The 24,454-nt window shown below is 41.6% G+C and overlaps 1 protein-coding gene and 1 long non-coding RNA gene across 2 annotated transcripts in view; one reads left to right on the forward strand and one right to left on the reverse strand.

Moving 5' to 3' along the window:
* Positions 1 to 18,595, forward strand: part of LOC110350780 (uncharacterized) — a 91,609-nt gene extending 73,014 nt beyond the window's left edge. Inside the window, exon 3 of the long non-coding RNA XR_002397639.2 lies at positions 767 to 18,595. This is a non-coding gene — a long non-coding RNA (uncharacterized LOC110350780). The remainder of the gene's footprint in view (positions 1 to 766) is intronic.
* Mfap3l (microfibril associated protein 3 like) overlaps positions 1 to 23,592 on the reverse strand; it is a 46,933-nt gene extending 23,341 nt beyond the window's left edge. Inside the window, exon 1 of the mRNA XM_004852929.4 lies at positions 23,350 to 23,592. The gene's annotated coding sequence lies outside the window, so the exon portion shown is untranslated. The remainder of the gene's footprint in view (positions 1 to 23,349) is intronic.
* Between the last annotated feature and the right edge of the window lie 862 nt (positions 23,593 to 24,454).

The following is a 24,454-nucleotide window of genomic DNA, read 5'->3' on the forward strand; positions in this document are numbered from 1 at the left end:
CCCTAATAAATATGTGGAGTAAATATACTATAACTTTTTCACAATTAGGGAGAATATTACAAATGGAAGAGAAACAATTTAAAAATGCATGAAGTCGAGAGTTATTTTCAAACAAAGGCTACTTGTTCTACTTTCAAACCTATTGTTTGAGGTTGCAAGAATAAAAAGAAGGGGATACTGCTGAGCTATGATGTTTTAATAATAACAGGTGCTCTGGCTAAAACACAGGGACCACTCTTAAGCGGCAACTAGCTCCTCGGAGTCCTTCAAAGATACAGAGACAGACTCGCATTTTAACGTGGGAATTTTAGTTAGCAAACTGGTTCCCCTTCTCTCCCCATTCCTACATGCATCCTGTTCCATCTTGAAGTTATTAAGGGGCAGAAAACACAGTGTGATTTATAAGTTGCTTGCATCAAAGAGTTTTTACACTGAGCTGATTAACACCCATAGACTAATAGTTTTAGTAAGAATTCACTATATCATATATGCTCTTTTGGTTCTGATTTAAAAACAAAACAAAATGCATTTGTTGTATGTTGGGCACACTGCCAGGGACTTAGAGGATAAGAAATGGTACAACGTTCAACAAATCTTAGGCCGTGCCCACTCACAGTCTAGCTGAGAGGGAGAATTCCACGTTCTCTGGTGCTGTGGGAGTGGGCAGGTGAAGGGTCACTGGACAGCCTGAGGGAGACCTGGAGAAGATGTCTGTTAAATACCTAACGAGCATTCCGGTCCCCCTTCTATCTTCCCCCCGCTACAGATCCCGGGGCTTACAGAAGATGCCGTCTCCCTGTCCCCTCTAGGGCACCTGCCTTACGCACCGACTTCTGCCGGTCCTCTCTGGCATATGATCTTGCACTTGTGTTGAAGAAACATTTTTCAATTACAAGGAGAGTTCCTGGATGCCAGAAACTCTAAGAGAGATTTCTGCAAGATTTCCTTAATGCAAGGTACCCATAACAACCTTTATATACTTGCTGTATGAAGCCACACTGCTGTAGAATCTAATGGCAATTGTTTAACAGTAAATTACAATGTGTTGCCTAAAGAACATCACATAGCTTGTGACTCTGGATGTCCAGGAAATTTTCTACAGAGGTACTTTTTTTTTTAAACTACTCAGACCACAGTTTTACAGTGGACAACATCATGATAACTTCAGTTAATAACACTCTAACACTATGAAAGACGATTCAGCCACTGAAGAGTAAACCTTAAGTACTGTAGTCCAGTAGATTAAAATTCAGTCCTTCGAAATACAAAAACAAAGACCACAGATTTCAAAACCAGGGTTTAACAAAAGCTACAATGGACAAATTGTTAAGCTTCAAGTGTTTGCTCATGGCCTCTGGGAAATTTCATAGAATGCTTTTTTTCTATAAATAGGACAAAAGAGAAAATATTTAACAAACATCAAATGTTCATTCTTTACTTTGACTTTGTCCCTATTTCCCAGCACTTGTATTTTATCTAAAAATGTTTAATGAAATGCTTTGTTGAGTATTCTTTTTGCTTCTCTACCTAGGGTCCACAAGATTCTTGTCCATGTATTTCTGGAGCTGGGAGAAAGAGGGCCTCTTGTTCAAGAGTGTTTTGAATTAAGTGAATATACATTATTGTATTTTCTTGGCAGGGTTAATGCTGGGATTTTCCCACCCAGTATGATGAATAATTTGTACAGTTACACAACTGCGTTTTGTCACAGCATCTACTGAGTGGCATTACTACTTTCATTTCACATGAATGATGGCGCAGCAAAAAAGCTACCTCTTGGGTGAAGACATAACCCTGAGAGGCTTCCACTCCTGAAGGAAGAAAGAAACCAATCTTCACAAGAACCAGGGAGAGGCAATAAAATGCTCACTAAATCACATGCTACTGAAGCTGCTGTAGTTCTAGTTCTGCAACTTTCTATGTATTTTAAATAATTAAAAATATCCACATAAGTCTTTAAAAACTAGAATCTTAAAATGAGCTACTTTAACAATTATAAAATTATAACCCTAAATTTTCACTGGCCATTCCATCTTAATATCTATTTCAAGGTCAACAAAATACTGAGTTTTGAGGTAGCTAAGGTGATCTCTGGATATAGGCTGTGGAAATTCAAAGTCAAAGGCCAAGAAATTTGTGGAATTTCAACTACTAACCCCCTAATGTAGTCATTTAAGTGATAAGTCAACTGAACCTTATCTCAATGTCCAGTCATGCTACAGGAAGAGATTCATCTTGTCCTTTCTTCAACATGTTCTCTTCCATTTATGAACTGAGGGTCCTAAAGCCTCCCATCACACAGAGGTGATATCCCACTCAGACGACAAATGGGACTATCTCACAAAAGCACGAAAAGGCACTGCTACTTTTTAGAAGCACACAGAGGGGTTTAATTCAATCCCAGTCCATGCACAGGACTCTGTGCCAGGCACATTACCAGGCTGAAAAGTACAGAGAAGAGACAGTCTATATCCTTGTCATCCAAAAATCTAGTAGGAGGGGAAGGAAGTATAAGTCAAGAATTACAGGACAGCGTGACCACTGCCCTATGGGGTGGTTTCAAGGATCCACTGGAGAGGTGACCCAAACAGCTTAGAAAAGCCACGAGAATTTTCTAGAAGTGGTACTCCAGTTTGAATACAAAGGAGATGCCAAATGGACAAGGACAGAGAAGCCAGTTTTAAAAAGGAACAGTATATTCAAAGAAATTAGAGAGAACCTGGCAACTGGGGATGTGTGTAATTAGTCATCACTGGGTGGCATTGGAAGAACAGGGGGAAATGGGTGGGTCCAGATACACATGGGAATGGCGTGTACCACAAAGGAAGTGGCGTGTTCACAGGCTGGGCACGTGGGTGGTGATGTGGCTTGTTCTGTGCTTAGAAAGATCAGTCTGAACCGCTCACAGCATGGCTGGTTATGCAGAAGTAGCTGGGAGACTGCTATCCCAGAAGGAAAGAAAGAGCAGGAGCCTGAACTAGTAAAGAAAGACAAAGGACAAAGAAAGACATGAACAAATATAAAGGAGATACAAGAATGAGAACTTACAGGATTAATGACTATTTTATAGTACATTAAAGTCATACCAGACCTCCTAAGCAGCGCTGTCTACAATTACACTGTCAGCTCTCATAGGGACATCTCATCTGCCTAAATCCAATGGCTGGCACAGTCAGTGGAATCCACATGAATATGTGCATTAAGAACTTCAACTAGCAGTCCCTTGGGCAGCACTATGTGGATGAAGCCATGTTTAAAAGCGTAGTCCATGGTAGCTGGGGCCCAGTCCCTTCACTTCCCCCAGCTTCTGCCTCCTCTCTCTGAATACCTGCCTGATGGAGGGTGTTATAATGACAGGCAGCAGTCTCGACACTCAAATGTACAAGTTATTACAAAATAAAGGCACAGGGCAGCTGGCATAAGATGGATTAGGGCCTATCTCATTGAGTAGTTGGCTGCTAGGAAGAGAAGGGGACCGGGGAGAAATCTCATGGCATTGTGAGCATATCATGTACTTACTAACTGTGCAGTAAGATGATAATTTCCAGCTACTTACTGGGGAGAATAAAATACAGACCCTGTGTTCCTGTACTGCTGTGAATGACCACCAGATGAGCTGTTTAAACTAAACAATTGAGATACTACATAAAGTCTCATTATTACTCTACCAACAACAGTAATGTTAACATCTTTACAGAGTTTTATGCTTTGTTGATTTTTTTGACACACAAAAGGTATATACTTTTCAAAAATTAATTTGTTTTACATCACTTTTTTAATCAGTAAGAACTTTAATCTCACTTTTTATCACTTTTTTCTACATGATATATGTTCTGATTAAAAGTAAAAAATGACACAAAATAAAGCTCTTAGAAATGTAATGTTTAAGTTGCCCGGTCATTCAATTATTTTAAAAAAATCACTCTAATAAGCAAGTGAGATACTGCTGCTATACTACTAAATACAAATGTCAGGTAAGCTTGATCATCAGAAGGGAGGTAGTCAAGAGATCTGTTACTTCAGTTTTTATTTTTCTTGGCTTTTTGAGACAGGGTCTTGCTATGCAGTTTAGGCTGGCCTTGAACTTACTTTTAGCCCATGGTGGTCTTGAATTTGTAGCAATCCTCCTGCCTCAGCCTCCCAAGTGCTGGGACTACAGGCGTGCACCACCATGCCTGGCTATTTTCAGTATTTTAAAGAGAAAAAAAATCACAAAACCTTGTAAAAGAGGAAGGGAAAATATTCTGTTAAAGGTTTCTTCTGTAAATATAATTATTAGACAAGATAAAACAGGTCTATCACACATACTTTTTTGTAGAACTAGAACATCAGACTGCCAAAAACTTGGATTTCTTCTCCTAAAGGCTTTTCTTTGCATCAAATGAGAAAGGGAAGCCCAGAAAGGGTAAACAGTTGCCCAGGGTCATGCAATCTAGTGGCTTAGAACTAGAATAAAATGCTTGCAACTGCTCATGCCTAGATTGGAGCCTGGGATTATGTTAACATCTCTAGAAAGGTAACTGTTTCAACAGCTGACACATGGATGACGGCCATTACAATTCTACATATATCTTTCGCAAGAGCTTACCAATGCATTTAAGAGAGCTTATTGACATTTTAGTACATCTTTAACTTCCTCAAATTTTCATTCTAAACAAATGGGCTAAAATAGTTTGGGGCCCAAATAATGTAAATCTTTAACTGAGCAGAGAGACATTTCACATTTCCTCATATATCTGATAGGAAATAAACTAAACCTGGGAACTGAATATAAACAGGATACTGTACTGGTCTATAGTGCCTTCTTGCCCCCAAGCCAACCCCCGAAAAAAATTATCATGCAGACTTTTTTTTTTTTTTTGCAGATTTTTTTTTAAAGAAGGGTGTTGGCTAGGATGCTATCACAGTATTTTTCTCTAATCTCTGATGTCATTCTTTACCAGATTCTATATGCAACCTGCAGCTGGTTTAGAAGTAGCTCTAGCTGTTGTCTTTCTCTGGCTCTCTCTACCATCAGGATAATATTCTAAGATTTTCCCCCTGCCAAAAAAAAAAAAAATCTTGTCTTTTTAAAACATAATCTTTACTCATTTGTAATGTGTGCACAGGAAGATTCAAATTTTCATTCTGGTCCCAATAACTTTTAATGTTACTGACTAATGTACAGTGCTACTTCTGTCAACTTTCAATGCTTGTTTTGAATTTGATTGCGAGTTCATTTTCTTGATGTGTTTGGTGTTTATGCTCCTCTATTCGCAAGGAAGCCATACAGGAGCGGATGGCTGTCTGAAAAGTTGGATGCATTATGAGTTAGAACTTCTCAGGGCCTGGACAATTGGTCAGAGGATCCCACAGATCAGGGAGGTGTTTTATTGAGGCGCTGATTCCTACCTGCCAGCCCATAGGTCCAGGCTGAGCAGCACTCTCCTGGATGGAGGCACACTCATGTCTCTGTGCAGCCTGCAGAGCACATTATCTCCAAATCATGGAGCAATATTCTTAACACACGTTCCTAAGTAGAAGGCAGGGCCTAAAGTAATGGTGTGTTTATATTTTCTTGCTGATTCTGGATACTTTGTAAATTTCAAAAGCCTGGATTGTGAATGAGTCTTTGTGTACAGCTTCTGAACTGGTCAAATGTACCTCACTGGCCTGGTACTGGGAAGCCACTTTCCTGAACAACCTTACAAAGAGTGGTTGATTATTGTGCATTGAGACAGTCATTATAAAGCTACTGAACTCATTATGAGCCTGAAGGCTAGAACAGGACCCAGTCAAACACAGGGTAACTTCTAACACAGCCATATCCCGTGTTCCAAGCCCCAGTCAGTACTAAGAACATGTTACAGGTTTTGCAGCCAGCAAGGTAACATTACAGTACACCCAAGGGGTAAGTTGTGAATATTGGCTCCTTTCTTCACTTTTGTAATTTCCTGGCAAGTGACCACTGTGAGTCAGCTGATCACTCTGAGCTGCCAGGTCCTTCTCAAACTGGCCACTCTGACCATGACAATCAGGGCCAAGACTGGGAATGGGGAAGAAAGAAATGGTGAGGAGGGGAGAGGAGAGGGGAAAAGCAGGAAAGCTGTTTCTCTGCAGATAAAAAAATCTCCTTGGAGTAACTATGACCAAGGCAAAGTACTGTAATCATCCATCCACTTGTGACTTCAATGATGGAAACCTCTTGGATACCAGAACCCACATGATAACCTGTCTGCTATATATGTGTATATGTGTCTGTATATGTGTACATGTATGTATATGTATGTGTATTTATGAGGTGTGATCAAAAAGGTGAATGTTCAAATTTAAAAAAATTATTACAGTAAAATTTATATTACCGACCCTGCCCCCTGGGCAGGCCGACCGGCAGCCAGTTTGGCCTTGCGGTCAGACGCGGGTGGCTGTGTCCTACTCCGTCTAGCTTGCCCCGGGACCACCGTACTTGGTAAGTTGGAGGGACCCTCACCTCCCATTTGAACCTGGGCTATTTTCAGGGGCAAGACAGCTGGAACCTGTAACAGAATCTTGCAGAGTTCAACCCTGCAGGAGGACAGGGAGCTCAATTTGGGACCTGCAGCCAGAAATCTGCCTGAATCTCACGGTTCTGTGACTGGCTTACTGAGACTCATTGACTTATAACTGACAGTACCAAAAACATAAATGAGAGGACATTTAAGCAAGTCACAAAATCAGACTTCCACCCCACAAAAGGCAATTTCTGGGGAAAACGAGGCAGAAAAGTCTGATAATCAACAACCTAGACACCCTGAACTGATAGCACACAAAGTAACAAAACAGATGAATGAGGCTCTAGAAAAATTGAAAGCAGAAATAATCTTCCAGATAACCACAGAGATGGTGAGCAGACTGAAAGACATAATTAGAGGCTCTAGAACAGAAACAGATAAAAAAATCAGATGAGCTCAGAAATATGCTGGAAGCCATGAATGCCCAGCATAAGAAAGAAATGGAAACCATGATCGCCCAACATAAGAAAGAAATGGAATCCATGAAACAGATTCAAACAGATACTCAGGAGATTAAAAACTCCACTGAAAGCATGCATAGCAGATTAAGGGAATGTGAAGATAGAATATCAGATATAGAAGACAGGATTGTAGTCAGTGACCATGAAAAGAGAGATTTTTTAAAAATACTAAGGGACTATGAGAAATCAATTCAGCAGCTGCTAGATGATGCAAAGAAGAATAACATAAAACTGATAGGAGTCCACGAAAAAGCAGGAGAAAGTAAAATTGACATAAAAAAACTCTTCATAGAATAGTAGAAAACTTCCCAGACAGAGGTAGAGAATTGGACATACAGATAAGTGAGGCATATAGAACTCCAACTAGCCATGATCAAAAAAAAATCTACACCTAGACATATAATAGTCAAGATCCCAGAAACCCAACAGAAGAACAAAATTCTACAGGCAGTTAGAGAAAAGAAACAAATCACCTACAAAGGGAAGCCCATCAGAATCACGGCAGAGTTTTCAACACAAACCCTCAAATCAAGGAGAGCCTGGAGTCAAGTATTTCAAGCTCTAAAAGAAAATAACTTCCAACCTAGACTGTTGTATCCTGCAAAACTATCTTTCAAAATTGATGGGGAAATTAGATACTTTCACGACAAAGAACACCTGAGAAATTTCATGAACACCAAACCAGCACTCCAAACAATCCTAAGCAATATCCCAGAAAAAGACAATGAAGGTCACAACTCCATGAGGCCAAACAGAGGGAAGCCACCAGGCAAGGTAAGAAACTAAAGGGAAAGGGGGGGGGGGGCAAGAAATAAAAGAGCCAACAATAGTAAAACATCATGACGAGGATGAGTCAATATCTATCAATTATAACTATCAATGTTAATGGTCTCAATTCACCAATCAAAAGAAATAGACTGGCAGAATGGATTAAGAAGCAAAATCCAACAATATGCTGTATACAAGAAACACACCTAACTCAAAAAGAAATACAGAGACTGAAAGTAAAAGGATGGAAAACAGTTCTCCACGTGACAGGAACCCAGAAAAAAGCAGGGGTGGCAATCTTATTTGCAGACAAAGTAGATTTCAAACCAGAACTAATTAATAGAGACAAAGATGTTCACTACATCCTTGTGAAGGGAACAGGCCAAGAGGAAGAAATGACAATCCTAAATATATATGGATGGACCAAACACGAATGCCCCCAACTATACAAAACAAATATTAATGGAGATGGGAAACCAAATAAGCTCTAATACAATTGTAGTGTGGGATCTCAATACCCCATTATCACAATTAGACAGGTCATCTGGACAATAAATTTACAACGAAATTCTAGAACTGAACCAAAATATTGAACAAATGGACTTAATAGATGTTTACAGAGTGTTCCAAACCAAAAAATCAGAATACACATTCTTTTCAGCTGCACATGGGTCACTCTCCAAAATAGAACACATGCTATCTCATAGGCCACGTCTAAGTAAATGTAAAAGAACTGACGTTACCCACTCTATATTATCACACCATAGTGCAATAAAATTGGAAAGCAATAGCATAAGAAACTGCACAACTCCCACAAACACATGGAAATTAAATAACACCCTCTTGAACAACCAATGGGTCACAGAGGAAATTAAAGAAGAAATTAGACAGTTTCTACAAGTAAACGATAATGCCAGTACAACATACAGGAATCTATGGGACACAATGAAAGCAGTTCTACAGGGGAAATTCATAGCAGTGAATGCCCATATTAGGAAAACAGAGAGAACTCAAATAAATAACCTAATGCAGAACCTCAAGCTCCTAGAAAAAGAAAAGCATGACAAACCCAAAGCTCATACAAGAGAGGAAATTATAAAGATCAGAAATTGATGTAATGGAGACTAAGAGAACAATACAAAAAATCAATGAATCAAAGAGCTGGGTTTTTGAAAGAATAAATAAAATCAATAAACCTTTAGCCAACCTTATCAAAAAAAAGGAAAGAAAAGGCTCAAATCTATACAATCAAGAATGAAAAAGGTGAAGTCACAACAGATCCAGCAGAAATCCAGAGGACCATCAATACCTACTTCGAGAACCTGTATTCTAATAAAATCAAAAACACAGAAGAAATGGGACAGATTCCTAGATACATATGAATTAGCAAAGTTAAATGAAGATCCAGAAATTCTAAACACCCCGATTACAATGAGTGAAATTGAAAATATAATAAAAAATTTATCAACAAAGAAAAGCCCAGGACCTGATGGCTTCACTGCTGAATTCTACAAGACATTTAAAGAAGAACTATCACCATTACTCTTTTAACTCATCAAGGAAATTGAAAGGAAAGCAAAGCTTCCAAATTCATTCCTGGAAGCAAGTGTAACTTTGATTCCAAAACCAGGAAAAGACACAACCCAAAAAGAGAACTATTGGCCAATCTCTCTAATGAATATTGATGCAAAAATCCTAAACAAGATACTGGCAAACAGAATACAAAGGGTCATCAAGAAGATCATACACCCTGACCAAGTGAGATTTATCCCAGGGATGCAAGGATGGTTCAACATTCGAAAATCAATAAACGTAATACACTATATTAACAGAGCTAAGGACAAAAAAACCACATGATCATCTCAATAGATGCAGAAAAGGCATTTGACAAAATCCAACACCCATTCATGATAAAAACCCTACAGAAAATTGGAATAGAAGGTCTTTATCTCAATGTGATTAAGGCTATATATGAAAAACCAACAGCCAACATTACACTAAATGGTCAAAAACTGAAAAGTTTCACTCTAAAATCAGGAACAAGACAAGGATGCCCACTATCACCACTCCTGTTTAATATTTTTCTTGAAACATTAGCCACAACAGTTAGAAAAGAGAAAGAAAAAAAAGGAATAAAAATAGGAAAGGGAGAAGTTAAACTGTCATTATTTGCTGATGATATACTTTACATAGAAGACCCAAAATACTCTGCCAAAAGACTTCTAGACTTAACTGACAGATTCAGTAGAGTAGCTGGATATAAGGTCAACACTCAAAAAACAATAGCCTTTTTATATACAAATAATAGATTCACTGAGAGAGAAATTAGGGAAAAAATTCCTTTTATAATAGCTTCCAAAAAAGTGAAATATCTAGGAGTCAGTCTAACAAAGCAAGCAAAAGACCTCTACACTGAAAACTATAGCACTCTGAAAAAGGAGATTGAGCAGGATATAAGAAAATGGAAAGACATCCCTTGTTCCTGGATAGGAAGAACCAATATAGTGAAAATGGCCATACTTCCAAAACTATCACATAGGTTTAATGCAATGCCGATTGAAATTCCAACAATATATTTCACAGAACTAGAGAAAACAATCCAAAAATTCATTTGGAAGCAGACGAGACCCAGAATAGCAAAAGAACTTTTAGGCAACAGAGACATGGCTGGGGGGTATCACAATACCCAACTTGAAACTATGCTACAAAGCTACTGTGATAAAAACAGCATGGTACCGGCAAAGAAACAGACCTGAGGATCAGTGGAATAGATTAGAAGATGCAGAAACAAGTACAGCTATGCTCAGCCACCTCATCTTTGACAAAGGAGGCACCCATCCTCATTGGAGGAAAGATAGCCTATTTAATAAATGGTGTTGGAAAAACTGGATTTCAACCTGCCAAAGATTAAAACTAGACCCATACCTATCACCATGCACTAAACTAAGATTGAAGAGGATTAAAGATTTAAATATCAAGAAAGAAACACTAAATTTGCTAGAAGATAAGTTAGGTAGAACTCTCAATGATATTGGGATAGGAAAAGACTTTATGAACAAAACCTCAGTGGCCCTGGAACTTGCACAAAGAATCAAGATGATGATTGGGGGATCATCAACATGGGATCAATCAACATGGGGTCTCATCTTATTAAAAAGCTTCTGCACTGCAAGAGAAACCACCAGCAGAGCTAAGGAACAACCTACAATGTGGGAAAAAATTTTCAGCAACCGTACCTTAGACAAAGGTCTACTATCTAGAATATATAAAGAACTGAAAAAAATCAGACCCCCAAATTCAAAGACCCAATTCAAAAACAGGCATGTGAAATGAATAGACATTTCTCAGACAAAGAAGTAAAAGCAGCAAATAAATACATGAAAAAATGTTCAACATCATTTGTTATTTGAGAGATGCAGATAAAAATAATACTGAGGTTCCACCTCAACCCAGAAAGAATGGCTGTTATAAAGATATCATCCAATAACATGCTGGCGGGGGTGTGGGGAGAAAGGAACCCTTCTCCATTGTTGGTGGGAGTGCAGACTGGTGCAGCCACTGTGGAAATCTGTATGGAGATACCTCAAAGAACTAGGCTTAGAGGTCCCATTCGACCCAGCTATCCCCCTGCTGGGTATCTTCCCAAAAGAATTAAAAGAATCATACCACTGCAATATATGTGCACCCATGTTTATAGTGGCACAGTTTGTAATAGCTAAAGCTTGGAAACAACCCAAGTACCCATCACCTGGAGACTGGATAAAGAAGATATGGTTTTTTTTATAAAATGGAAAACTACTCAGCCATAAAGAACCAGAAACTAGAGACATTTATAGCTAAATGGATGCATATTGAGGCCATTCTCTTAAGTGAAATAAATAGGACACATATGTGTAAATACTGAATAGTTTCTCTAGTGTGAGAAACTGAAAGTGTAATAAAGGATACATACGGATGAAATGGCCTAATAACATATTTCTTGGATTGTGTTTCCATCACATGTCATATGACTGTATCGAAATTTAAATTAGGGAGAAGTTTGGCTTATGTGGAGTATGCTAGCTAACTGGAGTTTTTTTTTCAGACCACTATTTGTTCAGTGTTGGTTTTGGGGATCTTTCTGAAACAAACCAAATCCTCTGGTGTCTTGCTGGTACTTGAGATATTTTTTTAAGGTATATGGAAAAGTGTTTAAGTGCTTTTCAGTTTTGTTTTGGTTGAGTTCTACTGTATTTGAATATTATTGTAGTTTTCTTCCCTTGCATTGTTCTTCTTTGAATGGTTTTAATTTCTGTATGTGTGTTTGATAATAGTTATTTTTAAATAAAAAAAATATTACCATTAATTCCCCTTAAAATATTCCACCACTTCAAACACACTTATCCCATCATACTTGTCATTTTCTGAAGGATTTTTGGAAGTCTTCTTTTGTGTCTTTACACAGTATGATAAAAAATACAGCAAACACTGCTACTGAATGCTATCCAGCAAAAAAGAAGGCTCATAAAAACATATGGGATGTACTCATCCACCCTGTTCACTAGATCTGGATCTTCTTCAAAGTCAAAATGATCATGAAAGCTAAATGGTTTTGATTGATTTAGGACACTGAGACAGCCATGACAGTCAAGACATTAATGAAAGAGGGCTTCCAGAACTGCTTCAGAAAGTAGCAAGAATGATGGGATAAGTATGTTTGAAGTGAGGGGGATTAACAGTAATGTCTTTTATTGTGATACATTTTTTAAAAATTTAAACATTCACTGAATTTTTATCACACCACATATTTTATGTATATGTATATATGCATGCACATATACACACACATTTTCTTTCTTCATTCAAGAGGATATATTTTTTTCAATAATGATATTTTACATAACAAAAAATACAGTTGGCTCTTAAATATTTGGTGACACCAGGCATCTGTCACCTCTATTATTACTTTTTAAATGATTAGTAACAATCCGTATGGGTAATGCCTCAGGGACAATTTAAAACACTAAAACTCTTAAGTTCTTAAAATGAAGATTTTTTCCTACCAGTTCCTCAACCGAGTACAAGCCAGGGAAGGCCTTGCTGTGACCTGAGAGAAGCCCCTGGCAGACTCATGGTTTGCACTTCCAGCCTTGCCACCCCTCACTTACTCTCTCCCAGCTGCACTGGGCTGTGCTACTCCTGGATGTGCCAGGGATGCCGAACCTTTGCAGTGACTACTCCTGCCTGATCGAGGTCTGGTATCCTTGGAAGGCTTAACCCAGCACTTCCGTTTAGCCTCCCAGGCCTCTGCTCAAATGCCACCTTATCAGAAAGGCCCTCCCTGGTCACCTTACGTAAGCCAGTGTCTGCCCCTATCACTACCCTCCCTTGCCTTGCCTTTGTCTTCACGAATTAACTACTAGGTATTCATGTGTTGTGTCTGCTCCATTAGACATAAGACCCTGGGGGCTGAGAGGTATGCTGCTGCTGTCCACTTCTGCAGTCCCAGTGTCTAAAACGCATACTTCACTCCAGCAAGGGCTAGAACACCTGCTGAGTTAACTTATTCTACAGTACTTCTATGTCTTCTAAATCTGACCTGTTACTAACTTACTGGTCATCTACACTTACCTTGAGTTTCCTGCAAGTGCTACCCATTTCTTACACATTTTAGGTAAGTATATCTATTCTTTATTACAAAACTAAACTATACACCAAAATTTCTTAAGAGTCAGTTTTCAGAAATGCTTCCCTGCCTTGTGGTGAAAGCGAAGAGGAGGCTGATGTAGCCCAAAAGGCTCTGAGAGCAGAGGCCAAGGTAACATGGATGAGGAGGTGGAGGGGGCAGAAACATGAGCAAAGTTTATGGGGGGCTATATTTCCTGCCCAAAATATACATTCTTCATTTATATGTCAAAATGCTGAAGCATCCCTTGCTTCCTGCGTCTTTGGTTGCTTTGATTAAAGCCATTCAGATTCACAGCAAAAGAATTGGATCAGCTAAGGTTTCTTCTTTCATTAGAATAAAATTTCATCTATTTGAAAAAATGCACTCAATAACTGGAGAGGGTAAATAGCTTTTCCTCCTTCCTCATTTACCACCTCATTATCACAAAGTGGAACTGCATAACCAACATTCCTGAGTCCCACAAACGGTTTCAATGACTTTCACTAAGACCTGGGTCTCAGTGAAAAATAGATCATAACAGATCTTGGAATTCAAACTGTGCATGATTTACTTATTAAGAGCTGGGCAATTACTTCCTTTAGAGTATCTTTGCTTTTATGGTTTACAAAACACTCTTCCATTCAGACATTGTAGCCCCCTGGAGCCTCACCACACTAAGGCAGGGGTGGGCCTGGCAATTCTGCCCACTTGACCCTGTAAGAAGCTGGGCTACACTCCCACCCATGCCTGGAAGCTCAGGCAAAGCCCACATCTTCTCACTTGCAGTCTGGGGCTCTGGTAACCTGTGTACAGTGGTCACTAAATGTACCAGCTCAGGCAAACTAACTGCCAAATATGTGTAAGCTATCATGCCCAACCAATTATTATTCTAAAATTTTGTACAGAAGAACAACAACACTTTGCTGAATTTGGTTGGATCTGAATAATCTACTCCCTGACTTTAGTGGATATCTTAAGATCCATTTTCCACCAGCTACACGTTTTTCAATGTAACAATACGGAAAATCATTATAATTAAACAAACTACCAGATCATAGTTGAAAACAGGGATCTACTGGTTTCCATACGGAATTTATGAAAGAGGAAACTTGCTTTTTCTCTCAGCTTTTCTCTCTGTTAGGTTGAGCACACTCTCCAGGTGTTCTCAATGATTTCTCAGCTGTGCAGTCAGCTTCACATAGATGATAAAAACAATAAGGACCCAGTCTATCAATTAAACTCAATTCAATGTAGTTAAGAGGCCACTATTATCAATTTAGTGCTAATGGCTGTGGGTATTAGGAAAAGTTTAAGAACAAGTCTTTACCCTAGAGTGCTCAAAAATCTTGGTACCACCTGCATCCAAAGCAATAAATGCACGTTAAACTAGGTATACAGAAATTCAGAGAAGGACAAGCTGGAAAGGTCATAGGATGTTCCCGGTGTTGGCAAAGACCTAGAGGTCAAATAAAGGAAACTGAACAGTTTTCCCAGAAGGAGTAATTTTAGTTCAGACAAGTAAGGGTAAAAATAAACACTCATGGCAATTAGCAAAAACCTTTGTCACACTGTTTCCACAAAGCTCATGCACCACCATCTGTTGTGGCCCATCTGGAGAACTCTGGGATATCGGGCCATTGCTCCAGGAATTCTATTTAATAAGAGGAGGCCTCTGGCTTCTTAGAAGAAATGATAAAACGTACTGTGGGACAGATGATCCACTACTTTGGAAGCAAGAACTGATACCTTGGGGAAAGAAGGGGAGGCCTTCATAACCAGAAAGTAGTAACGAGATGCCCTACAAAGGCCAGAGGGAACCTGAAATCCTTTCTAGGGCCTAGGTAACCCTGTGCAGGAGAAATGCCGGGCACTGGAGAGGCAAGGGATTGGTTATACTCACGTTCTCTTGAAATGAATTTCAAGTTCCTCAAAAAGTGTTTTGAATTGGAGAGTAATACAATCCCTCTGGGAAGTCTAAGGAGAGCTGTGCTCAGAGACAAAGACATCTAGGGTTGTCCAAACCTTGAAGAAGAAGAATTAGAAAAATTCTCTCCAACTTTCGACTGCTGGCAGAAAGATGGGCAAGGAGAGGACAAATGTAGAAGGTCAGGTCTGGCTGGTAGCAGGTCAACACAGCCCAGAGCCTTTGTGTACCAGGGAAGCAGCAATTTATAACATGAGATTAATAACAACAGCAGCTGACAAACAATAAAGTGCAAAGATTATTAGATGTTTCAGCTACCCAGGGCCATCCTAGGCTATGAAGAAATAAAAGGAAGCCCTGGGTAAAGGCAGGAGCCAAACACTACCCGTCTTTACTCCAATACTTTCTGCTGCTAAGGTCCAGGTAAAATGGGTTTTGCATCTTTCCCCATAGTCCCTGTATAACTACCTTCTCCCTTGCAGGGAACCTGGCCTTTGGGGAAGTAAAGCATTAGCTATTCTCCTTGAGATGATCCTTATTGCCACAAACAGAGACCCCTCACCAATTTCAAGGAGGCAAAGAAAGGTATGGGAAAAGATGCATCCGATCATCTCTGGGAGATGTACTGCTTTAATGAACCCAAGAAAATGATCTGAATTAGCCCTAGCTTGAGGGCTTCAGTACACTGGGTGGGCCCCATCAGCAGACAATTCTGGAACATTCTGCTCCTACCCCTTTATTTCCTCAATGAACAGACCTTTCCTTTTATGTTCTTCCTCCCACCAAGAGAAACTCAAGTCCTCAACAGAAGGAATGGGCTAGGATTATATTTAAATATCTGTTTAGGAAATTTTCCTCTTTCCCATTGATTACAAAGACTCAATTTCAGCCTATCCCTTAAGTAAAGTTACCCTTTCAACCCAGAATTGGAGAAGTCCATCCCACACCAGTTTCTCATGGGCTAGGCCCAAATGCTTCTGTCCAGAAGCTGGGGAACTATGGGGAATTAATTCCTTTCTTTTACGTCTCTCTTGCAAAGTCTGTGTCCTGCTATGGTAAGGTTCCAACTTCTCCAGCTCATGGTTCTGGGGAGGGGTTTTGCTGACCCGCCATGGTTTAATCCTGCATGCAGTGGAACCTAGTCTCCGGAGCCGCAGTCTGCTCTTGGGTAGCAGAGCTCCTAGGTGCTGTTCTAAGCCCACAATCCCTCAGGCTGGATGTGCTTCTGCACTTCTACAGCACCTGACACAGATAACGCAATTAATTAAAAAGAAGTTGTTTAAAGTGCCTCCTTTCCTTCCCTGCCCAGATGTACAAATCAATGGCCAAGTCCTAGTGATTCTCATCTGTTACAGTCAGGGTTTGCAAAGGAACAGATTTAATACAAGACACATAATTAAAGAATTATTTTATAATATTCACCCAAAAAGTCAAATGCAGGAGGAGTGCAAGAGTTCTGTCTACGTGCTAGAGATCTGAAGAATCCAGCCGAGGGCCTGGACCCCACAGCAGTGTACCCCACAAGTCCATCTAAAGGCCTAGAGCCCGTGGCAATGTCTCAAGCAAGTCTGTTTCAAGGATGTGCACTGAGAAGGCCCAAAGGCCAGTGGTGGAAGCCAGAAAGTCTGAACCAGTGGGGTGAAGGATCTGCGCCACCAGGCTGAGGGATCTGCACTGGAGCCAGGAAGTGACTGCTCCCCTGGCGAGAATAGCAGCCATTCCCAGCGACAGTGAGGACTCATGTTCCTCTGAGGATGAGAACAGCCAAATTCATATCAGAAAAACCAGCTGCAGCAAGCTTCTCCAGGAAAATCAACAGCATATGGTCGTCCCCTGCAGCTCTCCTTTTATGCCACTGGCAACAATTCTCAGATGGCTCTTCCACGCTTAGAACCACGCTGACTCAGTTCAGCTGGGCGTCAAGTTGACCATTAGTTAAGTCACCACATCATCCCTAAACACCTGCCTACCACATCCCTGGTTTTCTTCTGGTCCCATTATCTCTAACTGGCAACCACCCTAATAAGACTTTTTCCTCCTTGACCTACGTCTAATTTTTCCTGCCTCCAATCTACACTCCACATTGTTCCTAAAGGCCACTGACTCATCAAGACCTGATTTAAAACCCATTCCACATTTTCATTTTGTCAACAGCATAAAACTGAAGTCATTAGCTGGGCATACGTGATCCTTCATGCTCTGACTTCCAGCCACCCCCCCTTTAACGTTCTCTCTGCAGCTTTGCCCCACTGCACATGGACCCTGGCTGACTCCTAGTGGGTCCCGAAGCCGACTCTGTGGCTTCCCATGCTCCTGTCCTTACTTTGCACATCTGGCAAAGAAGCCCCTACTCAGCTTTGAAGCTTTGGCTAGAAGCCCCCCGGATACCCTGGCAGCCCCAGACATTCCTTTCTCACCAACTGTATCCCTAACTTCGTATTTTTGCAATAATTGTCCTTTTTGATTCTCTATCCCTCCATTAGACTGTAAGATCTCCAGTTGTCAACACACTTGTTCAATGAATCAATGAATTAATGAACAGACAGAATATGGACTTGAGAGAAGTTTGAGACTTGGAGACAGTATATAGGTGACCACTGCAGTCATGGGAAAACAAATCACCCGAAAGAAACAGTGATGAGAAAACCAACATTAGAACTCTGGGGAAAGAGAAGACAAATCCTCAGAGAAAGGGGAAAACAAAAAAGTACAGAGGTACCTCAGAGTACAGTACCCAAAGATCAAGGAAAAGAAGAGTTATAAACCAGGGTATGGGCTGGGGATTTAGCTCAGTGGTTCTGCTGCCTGCCTTGCAAGCGCAAGGACCCAAGTTCAATCCCCCGTACCAAAAAAAAAAAAAAAAAAAAAAAAAAAGCTGTCAGGATAAATGCAGTCACTTTTGTCAATCTGAACAAAAAAACAAATAGGTAAAGCCAGGAAGTTACGAAGAAAGTTGTTATGCATGATGGCCTGATGGGAACTATCAGAAAAGACGCTGCCAGAACTTCAAATGCACACAAAGGCCACCATAACTTTATTATACAAAGCACTTCCACTACTACCAGGACATCTGCCCATCAACTCTGTTCAAACTCAGACTGTTATCACTTTAGTTAGTAATTACTGTGATCAAGGATTAGTTTTTTCAAAATATGACAGAATCCTCATTTCTGCCTTTAAAAACTTCCCCTAGCCTCGATTTTGTTGAATATGCCCATAGTTGACTATGATGTGTATTTCTACTGCTGTCCTCTGCTATTCCCAAATAAATGTCATTATCCTTTGTAGAATCTCTCTGATTTTTTAGACTCACAGGATTATATTGAGACAGTGTACCACAATGGAAAACAAGAATTATTGCATCATTGTATAATGACATTTGGGTGAAAATCTTAATGAAGTTATGTGAATGGAAGCTACACAGTCTAGATAAATGCAGTTTTAGTTTCATTAAGATAAGTTTTAGTCAATTCTTACTGTTGTTTCCAGTACCAGATATAGCTAGCCTAGGGCTTCCTTTACCACACTGTCTGAAAAATTTGCTTTTCTTTTCCTAAGTTTTTCACTTGCATAGCTCAGTTTCAATTTAGAGTCAGCCTTGGAACATGAAAGCAGATTTATTTAGTTTAGATTTTCTAGACACACACAGACATCACCTCAGCCAGACTGTATGTTTTTACAGGCAGATATTGAGACTGTCCACAGCAGAGACTAAATACATGTGAGAAGCATGACTGGATTCCTTACGCAGTACTTACACCTCAAAGTTAGGTGATCTAGTACTTACAGCTGTCACCCATCCCCTACCAAACATGGAGCCCTGGCCAATACTGCTAATTGACAGTGGCAGTTTCCCGGCTGAGCCACTGTAAGTCCATTACATTGCAAGCAGCAATTACCCACTAGTCAGAGTTAGCCCATGTGAAATCTCCTCAGTTTTAAGTCAATTATGTTAAATTTGAGCATGCACAGCTCCCTGCTCATGTGGGCATGCCATGCAGATGACTGAACGAACAGAAGACTGTTGCTAAGAGGACAATGAGCAGAAACAAGGTATGGACGATACTCAATTCATAATGGGGTCATGTCCTGATTACCCATCCTAAAATCAAAAGATCCCAAGTTGAACCATCTTAAATGGAGGGCCATTTGTAGTTGAAATGTGACTCAGTCCTGCTTTAATTTATAGATCCTCCTATAATGAATGGTATAAGTCTTCTTAAACTATTGGTTTCACATACACATACATATGTCATTTCAAATCAGTTCAGAGACTCGAATTAAAACATCTTGGTTTCAGATCTCTGGTTAGACTCCTTTTGTCAAATTGCCCTGTGAAACTAAGGGCTTCACTATACATTGCCCTTTTAAGGAAAATAAATCTGGCAGCAGTTGTCCACTTCATACTGCTATCAAAAACCCTTATCTGGTTACCAATTGTTTATCTCTAACGAGATGAGAGCCAAACTGCTTTGCACAACATTGAGTTCATCACAATAACAGGACCACTTCACTCCCCTCATCCTGTCCCTGCCCATTAGTCCACCCTCCCACCTTTTTTTATATATGGTATGTTCACTTTCTATGGCTTCTATAACAGATTGCCACAGATTTAGTGACTGAAAGCCACAAAATTTATTATCTTGTAGTTCTGCAGCTTAGAAGTTCAACATGGGACTTAAAGATGCAGGAATCAACAAGGAAAGAATCTGTTTCCTTGCCTTTATCAGCTTCTAGAGGATCCCCCCATCGTTTGTGGCTCCTTTTCATCTTCAAAGCCACCAATGGCCAGGCGAACCTTTCCCATGTGGCATCACTCTAACACTGACTTCTGCTTCCCTCCTTTACTTGTAAGGACCATTGCAATTCCACTAAGTGTCCCTGGGTGGCCGAGAATAATCCCCCAAACTCAAGGTCCTTAATTATATCTGCAAGGTCTCAAAGTGGATATCTTGGAAGGGCATTTTTTGTTTACCATGATGGTGTTCCTTCTGCCTAGAGATCCACTTATCTCTTCAGAAGACTGCTTCTAAAGACTGCTTCTGAAGAAAGACTGCTTCCTCAGGCAATCCTTAACACCTCATAGAAGGGTCCCCCCAGCTATGAGGCTCTCTCCTCCTCCAACCCAAGGGCCTCATTCCTATGCCTGCTCAGGCCCATGTGCATACACGGACTGCAGCAATTATTTGTATTGTAATTTATTTGTCCTCAAGCATGTATCATTTTGACTAGTGAGTCACGATGTCTTACTCATTTTTGCAGGCAGAGGCTTCATGTCTGTAGGGAAATAAATTAATGCATAAAGACCTCAGGAGGAGGCAGACAAGAGCAATAAATTCATAGGACTTCTGTTTGGAGTATAACTTATCAGCTACTTTTGACAGCTCTCAACTGGGTATTATTACAATCAACCAAACCCCTTAATCTTTTAACTATTTCAGGGAGGTATTACTTGGATTACAAAATACTGCCAAGGTTTTAAGTGTCCTCTTGGGTTTAGACAGAAAGACAAGTTGCACCCCAAGGGCTGGGTTAGATGCCAAGTTATGTGTGATATTATCTGCATGATTTCTGAATTTAAAAACAAAACACTTGTCTAACAAATTCAACTGGCTGGCTGGGACTTCAAAGAAACTTGGCTACAATATTTATTTGGTGTTTCAATAGCCACAAGTTCTTGCATAAAAATTATTGAAATCTCAAATGAAACAATTTAAATAGTCTCAAGTATTTAAACGTAAGCCTCAATCCAAAGAAGCAGTTAAATAAAATGCGGCCACATAAATGGAGAAATATCTATTTTTAAAATCAATGATTTGCTATGAATGCATAATGTCGCTAACACTAGATAGCACAGAAATCCAAACACAGAATAAAACTAAAACGCATTTGTCTAGCAGTTGAGCTAAAGAAACCAGGAGATGTATGTAAAAAAGATTATCACCTGTGTTATAACTTGAGTACAAATCTACTTTTTTTTCCTCTTTATTAGCAATAATAAAACTCTTCTTCAACCTGGTTTTGTTTTAGGTTAAGGCACTGTGGAGTTTTAAAAGTCAAGGGCAATGTGTAAATAAGCCTTTGGTTCCATTTCAATGACTTTTCCTAGCCCTGAGAAAATACTTAGGAATTTTATATCCAGAAGGAGTGCTACGGATCTGTATTAAACTCCACATTCACAAAGGGTAAACAGAGGCCCAGCTGTTTCCTACAGATCAGAAAGATCCCAGGGTAAGGGAGACTCTACCAGCTAAGAGCATGAGACTTGCTGTACAGGTGAGCCATGCCTCTATGCTGTTTTTCACTGCAGATTTTAAACTGGATGCAGCTTTATACAAAAAGAAAGAACTATTATTCAATGTGTGTGTTGGGTTTCTCAAAATGCTAGATTCTTCTAAAAATGTTTTTAGAAATACATGTATGAGCAATGAGCATCACCAACCAAACCATCTGGCTAAAATGGAGAAATGAAGATCTAGTATGTAAAAATAGTGATCATGTTGTTGCTATTATTTGTTTTTGTATGGGCACTCCAAGGTTTTCTTGCTATTAAATCGAGATTATGTATAAGTACAGCACAGAGCCAATCTGGGGAACTCATTGAGGATCTGGAATCAGATTTGGAGTCATTTCAAGCTATTATCAACCAGGGACACATCCATGCATTTCTAAAGTCTATCAGGGTCGATTAAAAATGTGAACAAAGACACACCTGTAATCCCAGCATGCTGGGAGGGCTAGGCAGGAGGATTACATACGTGAGGCCAGCTTGGACAACTCTGGAAAGGGCATCGGCACCCACAAAGTGAACAAGGTTTGTAATAAGCTTAATAAATAAAACAACTGAACCCATTAAGTAGTACTTAGGGAATAGGCTTGAGAACTGAACTTCCATGAGAGGTAAACTAGTTCTCACTAGAACAAGGATTGCATACCTTTCCCGTTTTAGAGCCAATAATCCTAACAGTGGTGGGTTTAGTTAGAAACAAGAGTAGAAACAGCATTTTCAGAAGTAGTATTAGAGTATCTGCAGAACTATACCTAAGTTTCTCCTGAAAAGAAATCTTTTCCCACCCTGCATTTCATCCTGAACATTTTACTATGTTCAGCATAGTAGCAACTGGAAAAAAAAATGTGTTTCATCTAGAAACAAAAGTGAGAAAACTTCAAAAAACACTGCACTTCTGCACTGCTAAGTTTCCAAGTTTTTAATATAAAGCTAAAATAAGGCAACATAAAGGCGGGTATATAGTAACCAAACTTTTAACAAGTGCCTTTAAAAACAACCACAATCGAAACATAATTGTTTTTACAGCGTGGAGATAATGGAGCAGCAAACATTTTTTTTTTTTTTGCTAGTCTGCTTTATCTATCATTCAATTTGCAAGCTCAAGATTTTTTTAAAGGCAGACAGGCCAATGCCCGATATTAAAATAAATTGGTTCTTCAATGACTTTGTTATCGAAGTCAACGGGACACAATTCCTCATCCCAGGCCCTGGAGTAATTCGATGTCAACTTGCTACGGTGTCAAATGCGACAAACTGAGAGCTCCAGTCGCGAGGCGGCGGCTCTCAGCACCCACTGCTTCCCACACTCCTGCAGCATCAGGACGCGGTGCCCTCCCGGTTCCCGACGCACAGCCCGCGCTCACAATCCTGGGGGCCAAAGCCAGAACACCTTCCGCCCAGTCCTAGGGAAACTGAGGCACGGTGACCCGAGTGATCCAGAGCCCACAGAAGGCCCCTAGGTCGGCGTCCTCTTTTCCCAGGAGACCCGGGAGGCTGCCGGGCAGCGCACAGTGGAGCTCCCATCCCGCCTCGGAGGTTACACGCGTCCCCCGCCCACCCGGACCTGAGCATCCTGCGTCCCCCGGAGCCCGCTGCCCAGACCAGCCGGAGCCTCCCAGCGCCCAGCCTCGGCTGCGGCTTTCCCAGCCCAAGCGCCCGAAAGTTCCGCGGCTCCGCTCGGCCTCCGGTCGGGGGCCGGTTCCCTCCCACCCGCGCCCCAGCGACCTCACCTGACACCGCTGCGCCACTCAGGTGGTCGCCGTGCCCCCCTCGCCATGGCCAGCCCGAGAGCGGCCGCCGCGCCGCGCTCTGCGCCCGACGCCCGGCAGCGCGGGTCCGGGGAGTCTTCTCCTCCTCCTCCTTCTTCTCCGGCGCCTCGCAGCGATGCGGACTGCGCCTCGGGCGACCCGAGTGCGGCGCTTCCCACCTCCAGCCGCGGAGCCGGCCGGCGCTGAGCATGCCCAGTGCGGCCCGCCTCGGCGCACGCTGTAGCCGCCGGGTTTTCGCGGCAGCCGCAGGCGGGGGCGGGGCCGGGGCGATCGGCGGGGTGGGCGGGAGGCAACGGGGAGGAGGGGGCGAGGCCTGCTGCCCTGGAGCCCAGGACCCGCAAGCGCAGCCTCCGCCCCTGACTCAGGGCAGCTGGGTTCCGCGCTGCACGCCAGGCTGTTTCCGCCAAGGGCGCTTATTCCAGACGCTGTGGCGCGTGGGCCGCGTAAGTGGTAACTGCGGGGCACCGGGCTCTCTGCGGGCTCGCACCGCAACTTTTCTGAGCGTCGTGGCGCTAGTGTCCACGGAATCAGGGAAAACTTCTGAGAGTGGCAGCCTGGACGCCAAGGCGAACCCACCCTGGCTCCAGGGCTGTGTGCAGGGCCACCGGCGGTCGCAGCTTCCCAGGCCTCCCTGGCGACTGCGTGCTTCCCTGCACCGCGCAACCCCAAGTCCACCCCGTCTAAAGAACCGTTCGTCGTTTCTGCAATGAACAATTACGTTGGACTTTAATAGAAAAAAGTAATTATTCTAAAATTATTTTCAAAAACACCCACGAAAGTTTCCGCGGCGTGACCCAGCTGTGTTGATGGTTTTTTTGAAGACTTGGGAGAGCGTGTCAATTTCTGGGACAGCGACCCGGCCCCTCCTCCCCGACCTCCGTGCCCGCCCCTCGGCCACGCCCCGCGCTGGCCCGCTCCCTCCTGCACCGCCCTCTTTGCCCTAGGCTGCTGTGAAAATCCGGAAAGGTGGATTAGGCAAACTAATGTTCCTGGTAGCTCCCGCAGTCGGGCTGGGCACGTTCCGCAGCCAGGTCAGGGTCAGGGATTGGTGTCCAGAAGAGAGGCT

This window comes from Heterocephalus glaber, unplaced genomic scaffold (genome assembly GCF_053883595.1).
Source record: "Heterocephalus glaber isolate CG9 unplaced genomic scaffold, H.glaber_assembly_v1.0 deba00001461, whole genome shotgun sequence".
Classification (NCBI taxonomy): Eukaryota; Metazoa; Chordata; class Mammalia; order Rodentia; family Bathyergidae; genus Heterocephalus; species Heterocephalus glaber.